This window comes from Odocoileus virginianus, chromosome 2 (genome assembly GCF_023699985.2).
Source record: "Odocoileus virginianus isolate 20LAN1187 ecotype Illinois chromosome 2, Ovbor_1.2, whole genome shotgun sequence".
In the NCBI taxonomy this organism is placed as follows: domain Eukaryota; kingdom Metazoa; phylum Chordata; class Mammalia; order Artiodactyla; family Cervidae; genus Odocoileus; species Odocoileus virginianus.
Window position 1 is genome coordinate 71,859,153 of NC_069675.1, and position 16,283 is coordinate 71,875,435.

Consider the following 16,283-nt stretch of genomic DNA (forward strand, 5'->3'; position numbering starts at 1 on the left):
ATCGAGATTGCTAGCCTAGGCCACTCAGCCTCAACCGGCCTGAATCGCACTGCCCGCGTCCCCAACTCCCACCTTCAATATTCTGGGCAACCCCTGCCCCCCAACCCCCCCATAACTCCCCTGACTGCCCGGTCTTCACAATCTAGGTTGGAGGCTCCCGAATCAAAACTTTAAGCCTGAGCTCTATAAGTTTAACCCAAGAAAATAATCAATTGACTATGTAAAGAGACATATGCAAAAATGTTTGTTGTAGTATTATTGGTAAGAGTGATGTATCAAAAATGCAGTAAATTTCCATTATTAAGGCACTGGTTAAGTAAACTGTGGGGCCTCCTCTGGTGGCTCAGATGGTGAAGGATCTGCCTGTAATGTGGGAGACCCTGGTTTGATCCTTGGGTTGGAAAGATGCACTGGAGAACGGAATGGCTACTCACTCCAGTTTTCTTGCCTGGAGAATCCCATGGACAGAGAAGCCTGGCAGACTACAATCCATGGGGTCACAAGGAGTTGGACACGACTGAGAAATTAACACACATACAAGTAAACGTTATAGCTTATTATAGCCATATGATATGAAGCCTTTAAAAATGCTATGGAGGGACTTCCCTGGTGGTCCAGTGGTTGGAACTCCATGCTTCCAATGCAGGGGGTGCAGGTTTGATCCCTGGTCAGGGAACTAGAATCCCACATGCTTTGGGGTGTGGCCCCAAAAAAGAAGATGGTATATAATTGTATTTAGTGGCTTGAAAAGGTACCTGGGACAGCCTGTGAAGTCGACATAACGAGTTACCAAGTAGTACACACCATGTGACCTCATCTGTGTGAATACATGTGTGCGTGTACTCTCTATCTAAAGGAAAACAGCCAGGAAAGGGGCACTGAGGTGGTTATTTCTCAGGACTATATTAACAAGTAATTTATATAATTTTAGGTGCTATCTTTTAAAATAGTTTTACAATGAACAAATACTATAATATTGATTTTAATATTAACAGTATCAATAATATTTTAATGACATTTAAACAATTCTGTTTTAATAACAAGAGAAAGTTAAATTAGGAAGAATTACAATTTTTGAGGAGCTTAAGAGCCATGTAGTGGCTGGCTGCCCCCAGACCCAAATTCCTATGGGTTCAGGGCCCCAAGCGAGTGATCAAGAGTGCCAGTCATGCTTGCGCATTGATCCCAGAAGGGTGGGGGCCCAGGGGGTTAAGCTTGGCTCTGGGTACCAGTGAATCTCAGGTCATGGTAAAAATCTCACGAACAATATGGTGAGAGGACCAGCTACATCTATTATATCTCACTTCCCCGAGGTAATCAATGTCAGAGAAAAATGCCTGACTTCCAGGTGAGCTGACCTACCTTGCTCCGTCCGTCTCTGGCAAGCTCAGGATTCGTCCCCAGGATGCAAAATCCTCGATGGCCACCAACTCTTAGCACGACGTGAGCATCACCAGGAGGCCAGGCTGTCTAAAAAGAGACAAGAGAAGAGTGAGGGTGGGGTGGGGAAAAGATATCATCTTTTTCGAAAAGCTCTTTTTGGAATTCCAGCATCTTAGGTGGTCCCCACCCTAAATGGAAGCTTGTCCCTACCTTGGATTTCCTGGTGTGATGACCATGCACAGGCCATGCCCAAACTGGCCCTGGCCACCAAGATAAGGGAGTCTGTGTGGGTAGCAGAGAACCCCAAGGGGCAGATATGAGATCCTAATTCCTCACTCCCCAACGCACAAGGCTCAAATCCCCATAGCAAAGCCATAGTCACTCAATAAGAATGAGAATCATGGCATTCCTTTCCATCTAATCCAAACCAAGAAATTCCAGAGATGGCAAAAAATAAAAAATGAACATCTTTAATCTAATGCTGAAAAGAGAATAGGACACAAGCTTGAGAACCACCAAAACAAATCATTACTTTTAGACAATGGACTAGAAGACCTTGAGGAGGCAAACGATGGGTTCCCTGGAGAGAAGGTTTTTTTTTTTTATGAAATATATAGATTAATACCTCATAGAAAGAGACTATCTATTAAGGGAAGGCAGGGTTATTCCTAGTTTCCTCTTTCAAATATAACATATGTGAATGCTATCTTCATGACAGGCAACGTCAACCTCCACTGCAATAAATGCACGACTGTCATTACCTGGGGATCAATATATTTTTCTAAATTGAATATATCATTATCAATTGATTTTCCCTTTTCCTCTTAGCACTCCAGAGTCCCAGCTAGCTGGGGAAAGCTTTAATGTGATATGAAGGATGTGGACAGGTAAATAAGTTATTGTAAACTAATTCCATCTTACTATGCGCTTCGCTCCGATGACACAGTGGGTCTTTCTCTGAGCCTCTCACCTCAAGCTTTTTCAGCTGTTGTGGACAGACACACGGGCCATATCAAATAGCCATTTTAAAGCTGAAAGTGGCAAAAATAGTATTTTTTCTAAGGATAGTGTGTTCCCTTTACGATTAAGAAATAACCTCTGTAGGGAAGCAAAGTAAGCCAAGGTCACCATTTAACTCTGACATGGAGCCAAAGTCATGAGCACATTTCCTCTACCAAGCTTCCGTGAAACACACGGTTAAATCGAACTCTTTGGCCACAAAGTTATCGACAGTACTGGTGACAACAAACGATCGATGTATTTCTGGGAAAGATCATTGGCAGATGTGTGCTGGGGAATACAGAGGACTAAAGGACAGCGGTCAGTTCATTTTAAGATCCTTGAGGATCTCATTCATTTATTTACCCATTCATTCATTCAGCACATGTTAATGGAGTCCTTGTTATGTGTCAGGCAGTGTCTAGGCACTGGGAATACGAGGAGACAAAACAAGAAAAAAATCCTGCCCTCCTGGAACTCCTCTTCTAGTGGATGGAAACACAGAATAAACTTAAGAAATAAGTACAAATTGTACAGTAGATTAGAAGGCAGTCAGGACTATTTGTTAGAGGGGAAGTGGGGCAGAATATGAGTGTGGGGGTGTGGTACAGATTAGAGAGGGTGGTTGGGGTCATAGGCCCCGTGAGAATATGACATTTGAGCACGCTGGAAAGTGATGCAGGTATGGGCCATGCAGGTGTCCGGGGAGGGGGGAGCATTCAGAGCAGAGAAAGAGTCAGTGACTCGTATTCCTGGATCCGCAAGGACCCTCCGTTGTGACTGGACATGGGATAGCCACATAGGACATTAAGCTGGAGAGGTGAGAATTCAGTTTGTGTGGGGCCTTGCAGGCCACTGGAAGGGTGGGGGCAGTTTAGTTGCTAAGTCGTGTCTGACTCTTGTGACCCCATGGACTGTAATCCGCCAGGATCCTCTGTCCACGGGATTTCCTAGGCAAGAATACTGCAATTGGTTGCCATTTTCTTCTCCAGAGGATCTTCCCCACCCAGGGATTGAACTCACACCTCCTGCATTGGCAGGTGGGTTCTTTACCACTGAGCCACTGTAAAGCCTATTCACCAAGAGCCCAAGACCCTGGCCACCAGGTTTTAGAAAGAGCTCTCACTCTCGAGACAAACTCTTGGTTGCCAATGTCAGGTTAAGTGGCTTCCCTTCTCTCCATCTCAGACGGTTCGACTCTCTGGGCTGTGCCAGACGGATACGGCAGCGCAGACAGGAGCCCAGGGGGGCAGCTCAGGGGGTGAGCCAGCAGGGCTGTCTACACTGATCCGATGACAATGGCCTCGTCTTTCCTCCTTTGTGGTCCCCGGAGGTCAACTTCTAGAGGAGATAACTGAAACAAAGTTCTGAACAAAAATAAACCACATGCAAAGCGGAGTTCTCTGGGACTGTTCCCTAATGTGCTTATGAAAAGACCCTAACGCGAGCTGATGGGTGAGACATCACAGGCTGTGCTGGGGATCTTCTTTTCGCTCCTCCAGGTCGGCTCTCCATCCATTTCTGTGACCTGGGAGGCTCACCCAGTCAGCATGGAGAGCATCACTCCAGCTCTGAGACCCTGGGACTTCCAGTTATGTTCAGCCAATGCAGACACCAGCAGGAGACCTGGGATTGGGGTAGGGCTGGGTGTTTATTTCCCCTCTCTCCTTCTTCCTTGCAGAGTCTTCATGAGATGACCTTCTGCTGAACGTCATGGCTGGTGGCTGGTGTTGAGGAGGACACAGCTCTCTCTCTGCCTTCCAGTAACAGCTCCCTCCCCTTGCCCTGATTATGAGCCCTGGGGTATTGCCCTGTTGTATGCTGTCTTCCTACTGTGTCTACACCTTTGTGAATAGCCCTTTCATTGAACTCTCTTCAGATTACACATTTGGATGTGTCTGTTTCCTGTCAAGACCCTAATGAATACATTCTCAGAGATGGTTAGAAGCAGAACTGTGGAAATCAGACATCTGAATTAGAATTCTAACGTGGCCCTTAGTTTTGTGACACCGGCTAAATTATTTAATTTCTATGAACTCTTGTTTCTCTTTATTAATGCATTAGAGAAACTGGTACATAATTATCATCCACAGCAAAAGCATCAGCATCTCGCTATTGCCATCACCTGCTCACAATCCCGGGGCAAGTCACACTCCATCATGACATCTCTGCCCACCCCAACCAGAGGCGCCTCCCTTGAGGGTTTTCTAGCTGTTCTCAGCTCATATTCAGCATTAGTTGATATCTCAGTAATTTCATCTCTTTCCTCTTCTTGCTCTTCTTTCTCCCACCCAACCACTAATCCTTGCATCCTGAGCACAAACATTATCTTAATGTCTGAATCTCTGGCCCACGGCACCCATCACATGGGGGTATGTATAGACCCTTCATTATTCACTATGTTTTCTTCTTAGAAAGCCTGTAAGTTCTATTCATCTACCTAAACATATTCTACTGTAATGAGATGCATGGTACTTAAAATGATTTTAAAATAAATGACTAGAAACTGGTTTCTAGTAACAATTTAATTCCCAAGATAACACTGCAAAATCTTCAGTTTCCAAAGATCATGGCCTGGGAAAATGAATCTTAGGAAAGAAACCAGGAATTCCAGGGAAGCAGGTATGAATTTTCATCCCCTAGGGAGATGAAGGTTCAGCCTCTGGACTTGACTTCTGACCTCTCTGCCCAAACCAACCTTTTCTCTCTCACTAACCTCATCCTCAAAGAACAGCTTCCAGGCCTATGGAAAAGAAAATTTAAAAAGTCAAAGGATGAGGGACTTTTTTAAACTTAAGTTTTAAAAAATAAGTAATAAGTCAATGTCTGTGAAAGTGGTCTTAAATCCTTTACCTTCTGAAGGCTCTTACAAGATGCTAACTGAGTTTGACAGAGCATAAAGGCCAATATAAAACCAAGACCCATGGATGGGCTGTTTGGGTTACATAACTGTCTAAACGCTGGGAGATCCTCAAAATTAAACTCAGAGATATTTTTGAGACCCATTCTAACTCTAAGTCTATAAATAAAGATGGTTCCTGACATGAACCAAATTGATAGCCAAGAGAATAATAAACAAAGGCCCCAGGATTTCATTTTTACTTCCCTATAAAAGATACCAATTTTTTTTGGAGAGAAGCTGCCTTAAGAGAGGAGAAACCAATTAGGGAGGCTCCCATCTGATGCAGGATCAGAGAGCAGCTCTGCCTGGGTCTTGACCACGCTACCCAATTACGACTCCAGCAACTGGGCAGCTCACCACCCCTCAGCCAACTGGGAAACGAGGATTCTTCCTTGGAAGGAAGAGAGCAAAGTAACTGGAGGCTGTAAACCAGAGCAAGAAAACCAGCTCCCACACCCACCTTCCCATCAGTCCTGGAGAAGGACCCTCGGGCACCCCGGCACAGGCTTGGATGGCTGCTCTGAATGTATCCTGCAAGGGAACATACTCATTCACATTCTCCTTCATTTGAGAAGAGAGAAAAACAGGCCATCCATTAATAATATCAACCATGGTTCACCAAAGCTTGCAGGCGTGTTGCCAATCCCCAAATAAACACTCTTTGAGTGTTTATCTATCAGGTTCTCGACAGTTCATGGACTGAGGGGTCTGGAAGGCACTGCTTTTTCAAGGAGAGAATTAAGATGCAAAGATGCAGCACAATGTGGAGGCTTCTTATTTCCATTAAGGAGCCAGAATTGGCCACTGATGAGACCCATGACATATTCTCCAAGACGGGGATGTATTGTCTGGTGAGTTATTCTGTGGGCATGTGTTCTTCAAAGGAATACAGGATCTTCAGAGGCCATGACTCCTCAATGAAGGATAATAACAATATTTTCATAACATTTGACGTTTACAGTGTCTAGCTGTCCACAGTTTATCGTGTACATTTTAACAAGCTTATGAATATGTTACTATTAGTATTCCCATTTTATAGATGAGGAAACTGAGGCTCATGGAAAATAAGAATCCTCTAAAGTCACATAGCAAGTGGAAGGGAGCTAGAACTGGAGCTCTAGTTTTGTCCTCCCATCCCACGTCTTTGTTCTGAATTTCAGCTCACTTGTTCCTGGGACCCCAGTCAATGAGGAGCCTAGAGTTGTTTTGTGTTTTCTCTGAAGTCACCACCCTGGGCTGAATAAAAGCACAGGTGTCATGGATGTCACATTCCAATCATGTCCTGGTGAGCCCAAACCAACCCCATGACTGGACTGACCTCTCCCCCGACCCGCATTGCCAGCTTGTGGGCCAACCCCAGATGCTCCGAGGTGCTCAGGTTCCCAAGTGACCCCCCTCACCCTGCACAGAGCAGAGTGATCACAGATGCGTCTCCTTGCCCCCAACCCCAGTCAGTAGGAAGGTAGCTCACCTGGATTCTTGTTACTATTAACTCAGAGTTTCTCAATCTTTTTCATTGTCACCCTCCCCCATCCCAAAGAGGAAATTTAAATTCTTTCCTATGAGAGAAATTCCATTCTGAGGAGGCAGATGCTGTTGGGCAGGGTGGAGTTTGGTGGCTCACAACCACTGCACTGAGGTTTTCTGGCAGCTTCTACTGCAGTCAATCCTGCCCCCCAACCAGCCCACCTGATACTGCACCATCCCCCATACCCGCTACTGCCAGACCCTCATCTCCAGGACCCAGCACCGCCACCTGCCCTGTCACTGCTCAGAACAGTTCTCTTCAGTCTCCATCACGGTTACCTGGGGTGAGACCTCCCCTTCTCACACCTGGATCATAGCAAAAGCAGCCCGCCACCCCCCCCCCCCCCCCCCAAACCCCCTGCGACACGGCTCCGTTGCTGCCAGAGGGACTGTGCTCAACCCCGAACAGGTCACACTCCTCCCCGGCCAGCGGCCCTCCGTGGCAGGGGCCCTGGAGAACCCAGGCCAGTCTGGACTCCTCCCCGTGTCCTGCCGTGTCCAGCCTCGTGTCCTCGACCGCACCAGCTCTCCTCCACCACTGTGACCAGACCCACACCTGCTCCTCTGTCCTGACCCTCCTCCTCCTGCCTTCAGTCACCCCTTTTCCTGAAAACTCCTCTCCAGTAGGTCTTCTGCACTCTCTGGAGAACAGACCCTCCTGGGATGAATTACTGGGAATGTTAGATAAGAACTCGGTGTCACCAACGGAGGCTTCTCAACAGCCCCTCTTCTGTCCTGCTTGGCTGGTTTGGGCAAGGAGGACGGGGAGATGGGGACAACAGGTGCCCAGGCACTGACTGGGTCCGAAGTCTTGCCACAACAGGGCTCTGCCAGAAACCCAGACTGTAGCGTTTCAGTAAAAGAAAGTTGCAAATCAACTGCTCCCACACAAACTACTTTCTGGTTGCATGGCCGACCGGCTTCAATTAACTGGGACTCCCTAAGTCAGCCCTACCACTCAGAGCCCCCCACAAGTTAATAGAGGTTTTCCTGTCCCTGGATCCAGGGCCAGGATGACCATGCATTTCCGGAGGGCTGCAAGCTGGAGACAAGGGCAGAGGCGCCAGCAAACCTGTTCCACTGACTCACCCACAGCGGCAGGAAGCTGCGGCCAGAACGTGTGGCACCTGGCACGTAGTAGATGCTCAGTAAGGCTCTGCTGAAGGAGGGAGAACGCCTCCAAGACTCGACTCATTTTCTACAATTTCACTTCGAACATCTGGACGTTCACACCACAGCTTCATGATTGGAATACAAACCAGTCTGAGAAAAAAAATCAGACGTGGCTTCCAGATTTCACTCTTATAGACCAGGCCCGCATCTTTCCTTTAAATTGCAATAATTCCTTCCCAGATGTTGCTTCTCCTTCAGAACCATAAATTGAAGCTTTTCATGATGACGCTTCACATTTGCCTGGTGCCGTGGGCTCAGTGGAGTGTTTTCTGCATCTTCTCTCCCTCATTAGACAGCCACGCAGACCCCACGGGAGGCAGGGCAGGGGCTGGCATCCTAATTCAGAGACAGGAAGGCCAGCTGCTGGTGTTGCTGAGCTGGATTGCGGTGCGAATGGGTGCTCCCCTCCTTCCTGGAGCTGAGAGATGGGGTCCTCTCCTCTCCAGCTCCATCCAGGTGGCCAGGTGGGTGGGTCATCTGTGGAGGCTCCATGTGCATGACCACGCTGCCCATCTGAGAACTCTGACTCAAATGTGCAGAAGGCTTTTCCCTTGGTTCCCCTTGCACTCCGGGGCCAGGCTGTAACATTTGAACAAGATTTATCTCGAGTCTTGGGGAGTAAAACAGAATCACAGGCCAGGAGTGGGTTGAGAGCAGGGGAAAGAGGAAGTAGAATTCGACCTGATAATCTGGCCCCCACTAGCTGTTATCCAGGAGGGTCCATCCTGGCCATGTGGGGCGACCCCCATCTTAGCATCGACCACATCGGAATTCACACCCAAGCAAGAGCCCACCTCAAGTATGGACCCACAGTAGAGCCCAGAAAGACTGGGATTTCCCCCTTCCTTCCCACCTTCTCTGTTCCAGTTTCATCTCTGAGGCTTGTCCCTTTTATGGTGGCAGACTCTGGGGCTGTCTGCTTCAATGCTTCAAGGGAGCCTTTGCCTGTGTTCAAGCATCAGCCCTCTATCAGGCCCACAGCTGTACACGTCACGGGGTGGAGACAGCCACAATGATAGGAGACACAACTACCAAGGAAGTTCTTGGGTCCAGCGTCTGCTCACTGCCAGCGTCTGGACTGAGCCTGTCCTGGCCAACAACACGGCTGCCAGGGTCAAGGCCACTCAGCATCCGCTGACCCCTGGGTCTTGGCCTCTTGACAGCCTTAGAGAAAAGGGGTGGGGAAAAGCAGCTTCACAGAGTAAGACAAGGTGAGCTTTCAGGCTCGGTGGGTTTTGGTTTCCTGGTGGAGTTGCAGAGAGGTTCTGAAGCCCCTTCTCCCGAGATCAAACCCCGCAGCCTCGCTCATGGTCTACACGGCACAACCCGAGCCTCACTTTGGATTTTCATCTTAGACCCTGACACACCTGGTTCAGGGTTGGCTCAGCCTGTGGGGTGGTCGAGAGCATGGAATATTTATAGTCTGAGAGGCCTGGGTCTAAACGGCAGACTCTCCACCGCACTCCCACCCTCTGACCCAATCTCCTCCCTGTCCAAAAGAGATGACGTTATTGAACATCTTTGGTTGTTCTGAGAGTTAAATATTTGGGTGTAAGAAAGGTGCTTGGCATAGCCCATGGCACAGATTAACTGGTGGCTCTAACATTGCTATTACCATGCCTGCCAACTGAAGCACAGAATAGGTATTGCTGGAATCCCTACCTCACCCAGGGGGAGGTGCTGCCTTTTTTCCCCAATACCTCTCCACGTAGGGGAGCACACAGAGGACAAATGGATGGGGAGGGATCTTCCTCGGGAGCTAGTGGATCAATGGGCTGACCACGTATGTAATTTTCCTGGGTGTATCTAAAGCTTGTCAGCTACCATTTCCCGCTTCCTTCACTGCATCTCCCTGAATTTCTTCCAGGAGGACACTTTCAGCCCTTACCAGCCCCTCATCCTCCTCCCCAGCAACTACTAGACGCCAGGCCTGAGGACAGATGCCTTCATGACTTCAACAACTACTTGTTCCACCTCTTCTCTGACCAAGTCATAGGGCCAGCGGCTGAAAACCCCTTCCCAGCCCCAAGTGGATCTGAGAGGCGTCACTTCCTCACCCAGCAGAAAATGATTTTGAGTAGACCTGAGCCTTGTTTCTCTACTCTCAGAGAGGGAAAAAAAAATGTGAAAGAAAAGTCTTCAGAGATTACAGTACTTTTTATCCAGATATGATGAGTTATCCATTTAAAAATAAACCCAGACAGGCAAGTTTCTCCATACCCAGGCAGAAAGCAGTCATTACCAGGAATTTCTGTAAGTTCTCTGCTTTTCTTGGCCAATATAGAAACAGCCTAGGAACTGAAAATAGAATTAGAAGCTAATTCTGTTTTCCTGGTCTCTACCAAAGTGTGCAGGCAAGAGGCTTGATCGCACCAGAGCTTCATGTTCCATCTGAAAAAACAAGGAACCACAGCTTACCAAACTCATGGCACTTGTGCAAATGAACCCAGCAATCGATGAGTCCGGCCAGAGCCCATAGCCATCAATACAAACGCACCAAATCAATGGGCCACAGTCTGGCATGGCTTGATGTCCAGATACGGGCAGGAAACCAAAGGTAAGAGCTGGTGTGTGACAAGCTAAAGGTTACACAGCTGATTAGCAGGAGAGCTGGGACAACAACGTTGGCTTGTAAACTCCCCGGCCGCTGCTCTTTTTTCCCCACCCAGTCATCTCTCCACAGTTTAACTGTAACTGAAGCTGCCAGGAAAGTCCCCTAGAAAGGTTAAACAACTTATCCCAACCCAGTCTTCCTTCCTGCAGAAAGTCCCCCCGCCCCACACCTGTCCTCACTCTCCAGCGAGCAGTAAATCAAACATTCCCTGCTGCATTATTTTTCAAGCTTGATGTTTCTAAATCCAAAGACATCTATAAATAATACATACTCATTTATATGTACATTTAAAAGATTAAAAAAAAAACGTAACAAAGATACCTGTAGATTCTTCTGAATACTAATGGGCTACTTAAAACACAGTGGAAGCAAATGGCTAAAGAGCATAGGTAACCTCATACCTGAGTTTCCCTCCACCCCATCTACGGCCTGTACCCAATAGGGGAGCCTCTGTTCTGAACCCACTCCCTTCACTGCTTTTCTCCCACGGTCACATTTAGCCATCTGCTGCTTCTTTTATATGTGGGACTGTGTATTTTTTTTTTTTCCTCTTCAGTTTTATATGAAACATTTAGCAATGAAGTAGCAAATAAAAATACTACATATCATCTAGAATTCATAGGAAATTGTGGTTGGCTTTAACGCATCTAAAGGTTGATAAAAAGAAACACATAGATGCTTCTTAAAACTTGTTTATATTTTATTCCATGTTACACACATCTCACTCCATTGAGAAAATTTAGAAATTGATGTGGTTCTCTCTGTCACAAGCTGGCATGGCAAGGATTACCACGTCTAGGGAACACTTTTCCCTTGGAACACAATGCACTCGCCTTTGCAATTACCCCAGCAGACAGAAATGGTGCAAATAATCCATCAGGGCTCACACCAGCCTTTGGAAGGAAAGGTTTCTGTTCTTTTTTTCCCCTAAAAGTTACACTCTCAGCATTGTCTGGCTACCCCATCTTTTGCCCTACTGGGCATCTCTGGTCTTCACACCTGACTGAGGATGTGGTTGGAGCACCATCACCTCTCAGACAGACGCTCAGGTCAGCGAGGAGCTGGCAGACTCGGTGTCTACTCCATCACTCACCCATGGGCAGAAACAGGGGAGCTCCCGGGGCTGCAGACGGTGAGGGCTAAGTTAACTCTGCTGGTGGGGCTGAAGGTGGTCAGAGGAGGGAGAATTCCTGGGGTACAGGAAGCTCCCTGCCAAGCCCTAATCTAGGTCCTGGAGGATAAGCACACCTAAAAGATCAACCTGAGGACATCAGAAGGACAAGCATCTTAGTTTGAGTCCGCCCCCCAAAGTGGCCCTTGAAACAGCTATTTGGATGCAAGTAGGTTTTTTTTTTAGTTGATCCAAGGAATCACCACTAGGAAGTAGGGATGTGAGGTAGGAGATGGGGAAAAGTCAGTTGAGGAAGCATAAACCAGTGGGTTCTGCCTGGGCAGCTGGGGCTCATTCCTGCTGAGGATGCTCCAAGAGGCTGGGGAGAACCCATCTTAAAGTTGTCCTCCAAGAGACAAAGGAGGAAGCTGTGGTGTTTATTCATCATCTTCCACCTCTCATTGGCTGACAAGTGCTTTTTTTTTTTTTTTTTTAAAATTTTTATTAGTTGGAGGCTAATTACTTTACATCATTACAGTAGTTTTTGTTATACATTGATATGAATTAGCCATGGATTTACATGTATTCCCCATCCCAGTCCCCCCTCCCACCTCCCTCTCCACCCGATCCCTCTGGGTCTTCCCAGTGCACCAGGCCCGAGCACTTGACAAGTGCTTTTTTAAACAAAATTAATTAATTTAATTGGAGGCTAGTTACTTTACAATATTGCGGTGGTTTTTGCCATACATCAACATGAATCAGCCACAGGGGCACATGTGTCCCCCATCCTGAACCCTCCTCCCACCTCCCTCCCCATCCCATCCCTCAGGGTCGTCTCAGTACACCGGCTTTGAGTGCCCTGTTTCATGTATCAGACCTGGACTGGTGATCTATTCCACCTTTGGTAATAGACATATTTCAATGCCATTCTCAAATCATCCCACCCTCGCCATCTCACACAAAGTCCAAAAGTCTGTTCTTTATATCTGTGTCTCTTTTGTTATTTCACATATAGGGTCACTGCTACCACCTTTCTAAATTCCATATATATGCATTAATATACTGTATTGGTGTTTTTCTTTCTGACTTACTTCACCCTGTATAATAGGCTCCAGTTTCATCCGCCTCATTAGAACTGATTCAAATGCGTTCTTTTTAGGAGCTGAGTAATATTGACAAGTGCTTTTGAGACATCGATCCCCGAAGACTTCCAGCCTGCCCCATGAATGGGCTGGGCACCCCCACACAGAGAGAGGCGGGAAGAAGGAACTGTCAACAGGTGATCCCCAGGGTGGGGAATGTGCTGGGCACCAACAACCTCTCTTAAGGCAAGTAAGTGGGAGTGCTCATCAGCTCCTGAGGGCTGCGGGTGACCACAGCCCCAGCACCTTGCCTTGGGCCCTGAGACTTCCCCTTCTGAGTGAGAGGGAGACACACATTGCTCGCCACCATAGGAGACCTTGAGTTTGCTCATCCCCACAGCCCATGCCCTGTCAAATGTGTTTGTAATGGGATCATCTGCTATCTGTCGGCTGCGCAGCAACCATGTATGAAAAATAGCATCGAGGAGCAAATTAAGTGATCTGTCTGCAAGCAGCCTGTTTAGACGAGGAAGGGCTGCCGTTGACAAATCTATTAAAATTATACATAAATTATCTAAGAGCACATAGATTCATGCTCAGAATGAGGGCATCGATTATGGGCATTTAAAATACAACCTGGATGAAATCATCTTGTCTCACTTGAATGGGGTAATAATAATTAAGAGAAGAGGGAGAAATAAATTATATCCATCACTTTCCTGATTAAAAGAAAAAAAGTTCAGAATTTTCATTTTTCAGGAGGATGATGCTTTGAAACATGAAGATGTCTGGGTGCTGCCAGCTTAAAGGACAGAGGGATCCAGCGAGGCATCTGTGTGCTCAGTCACACAGTCGTGTCTGATTCGGTGTGACTCCTATTGACTGTGGTCTGCCAGGCTCCTCTGTCCATGGCATTTTTCAGGCAAGAATACTGGAGTGGGTTGCCATTTCCTTCTCCATGGGATCTTCCCATCCCAGGGATCGAACCTGTGTCTCCTGCTTTGGCAGGCAGATTCTTTACCGCTGAGTCACCGGGGGAGATGAGAGGGTGCTCTCCAAATGGGAAGGGGGAGGGTTAGGGGGCCTAGGTGTACCTCTCTTGGGAAGTAGAACCCAGAAAAGGCTTTGAGGCAAGTGGTTTACTTGGAGAGTGAGGCCAGAAAGCTCAGGCCGGTGAGTGGGGAACTGAGACAGGTAAGTGAAGGAAGCTAACAGAAGTTGCCCTAGATAAGCAGGATGCCACTGGGGGCACCTGGGCCAGTGTCCCCGGGGACCTCTGGGAGGAAGGAGAAGGACACGTCTCAGAGTTACCCCACCTGGGGTATGAGGAAGCTGGAGCTTCTGCTGCCAACTCTCAGTTCTCATCGGCTGAGAGCTCTCGTCAGCGAATTCACTCCCAGGCACTTCAGGTCTGTCCCTTGAGGCCAGCAAAGGCTCAGAGGGCAGCAGGCTAGGGAGGACTCCGGGAAAATAAGCCTCCAACATGTGCAAACATACTGTGCTGGAAACTCATAACCTCTGATTACTTGGATGGAATTCAATTTGCCACTTTCAAGAGTCTAACAAAAACAGAACCCCTCCCCACTTTCATGTAATCACTGAATAATATTATAATCATTCTGCATGGAAATTGTATTATTTCCCTGATGGAAGCCTAGGCTTTGAACCTCTCAGGGCTTCACCCACTACATTACTTTTCAGAATATGAAGTAGCAGGTTCCAATTATGTGGAAAAAAAAAAGTTTAAAACAGTTACAGCACAATACATAGTGTGATCCAGACAGAGAGAATATACATTCTCTAGGACAGGCAACTTGATTAGTGCCTGTGACTGTTAAACACATTTCAGGTAATATACTGATAATGGACATTAATAGTAGCAATAGTGCTGAAGTGCTGGAATATAATGATTTCTGATTATATTACTGTTTCCTTTTGTGGAACACAGTGCATATTTCCAAATGACTCTATGTTCATTAAACCACACAAAAGCCCAGTGGCAGGTCGGCAGAAAGGTGGCCAGAAGGGGCTTGCAGTTACCGGTGTTTAGGAAGTGGGGAAAGATGGTGGCCAGTGTTCTTGGCGGGGCCCAGTGGACTCAGCACCACTTTCTGTGCTCTGGATTCATTGCACGTGTCCACCTGTATGGACAGGCATTAACTACTGAACAGCCAGTAAAGAAACACTCCTGTGTGCAATTTAATAAGCTGATGGATGTTAGAGGAGAATTTAGAAGTTGAAACTTTTTGCCTACACTCAAATATATGACCGTCTTTCCCTTGAATCTCCCATTATCCCTCAGAAAAAAGGGTAAGTCATAATGGAAAAGAGTATAAAAATAATGTGCATATATGTACAATCATGTTGTTGTACAGCAGAAATTAACACATTATAAATCAACTGCACTTCAATAAAAGGGTATTATATATTAAATTATTAAATATTCTAAATTCAATATATTACTGAATTTAAATAATTCAATATATGTACTAAATATATTAAATTCAATATATCCAATATACAGTTTGATGGATTCTGTATCAGTAAAAATCTCACCTCTCAGATGTGCTCTCCCACCTGATTTAGTTAACACAGATGTGGTAATTATTCTTGGGATTATGACTTCATAATTTTAGTGTTTGGATGTTGTTGTAAACAAGACTTTTAAAAGTCACTTTAAACAGAAACCCAACAATGGTTAATTGCTGCAAGAGATCATGAATAGTCACCTATAAGGCAAATGAAAAAGGAAAAAGCAAACTGCCTCAATTTATGGGAACTGGGATCTGTGACTTGGATAAAATTTTGAAGGAAGGCATAATCCATTGATTCTAAAAGTGCTGTCTGAAAATGTAGACGGAAGTGAGGCTCATGAGCTCTGGAAAACTGTCAGAGGACTTGAAAAGCTGCTCTAGGCTAGGGATAAAAAAAATGCACTGGGAACAAAAGACACTTTGCAGTGGAAACTGCACCTGACAGGTTTGGAGAATGACTCATCTAATAAAAGTGGGAGAAAGCAGTATTTAAAAATTAACAGTTTACTTATTTTGTGATTTTAAAGATGTGTAACTAAAGTAACTAATTACATATTATAAGTAAACAGTTTGTTGTTTCATTTATACTGTATTCCAAAAATATCCATGTATTCAGGTCAACTAAAATTTTTTTTGGAGCCCTTTTATTTGGGAATGTGGGGAACTGTGTTACATTTGGGTGCAAAGTTAGTTTCCTTAGCACCATATGTGTACAGCGGTCCTACTGGCAAAGCTTTGGTTTACTCTACAACCCAAACCCATTTAGAGACATGAGCAGGTCTTTACTGCAACAACACTTTCATTGTGTGGGAAATCTGAAGCTTAGAGAATTTTCTGTCCTACCACAGAATCCTTAAAGGAAGAAGTGACATGTAGAAGGAAGCCTGAAAATAAGAACATGGCTTTTTAAAAACTGAAGTTAGTTGATTTATAATATTGTGTTAGTATCAGGTGTACA

The 16,283-nt window shown here is 46.1% G+C and overlaps 1 protein-coding gene across 4 annotated transcripts in view; it reads right to left on the reverse strand.

Moving 5' to 3' along the window:
• Positions 1-16,283, reverse strand: part of KLHL29 (kelch like family member 29) — a 327,911-nt gene that overhangs the window by 235,536 nt on the left and 76,092 nt on the right. For 2 of the 4 annotated variants that reach the window (XM_070451134.1, XM_070451141.1), the window contains exon 2: positions 1,363-1,466. The gene's annotated coding sequence lies outside the window, so the exon portion shown is untranslated. Of the gene's footprint in view, positions 1-1,362; positions 1,471-16,283 lie in introns of all 4 variants that reach the window. The other 2 variants (XM_020910712.2, XM_070451132.1) reach the window with 1 other exon arrangement.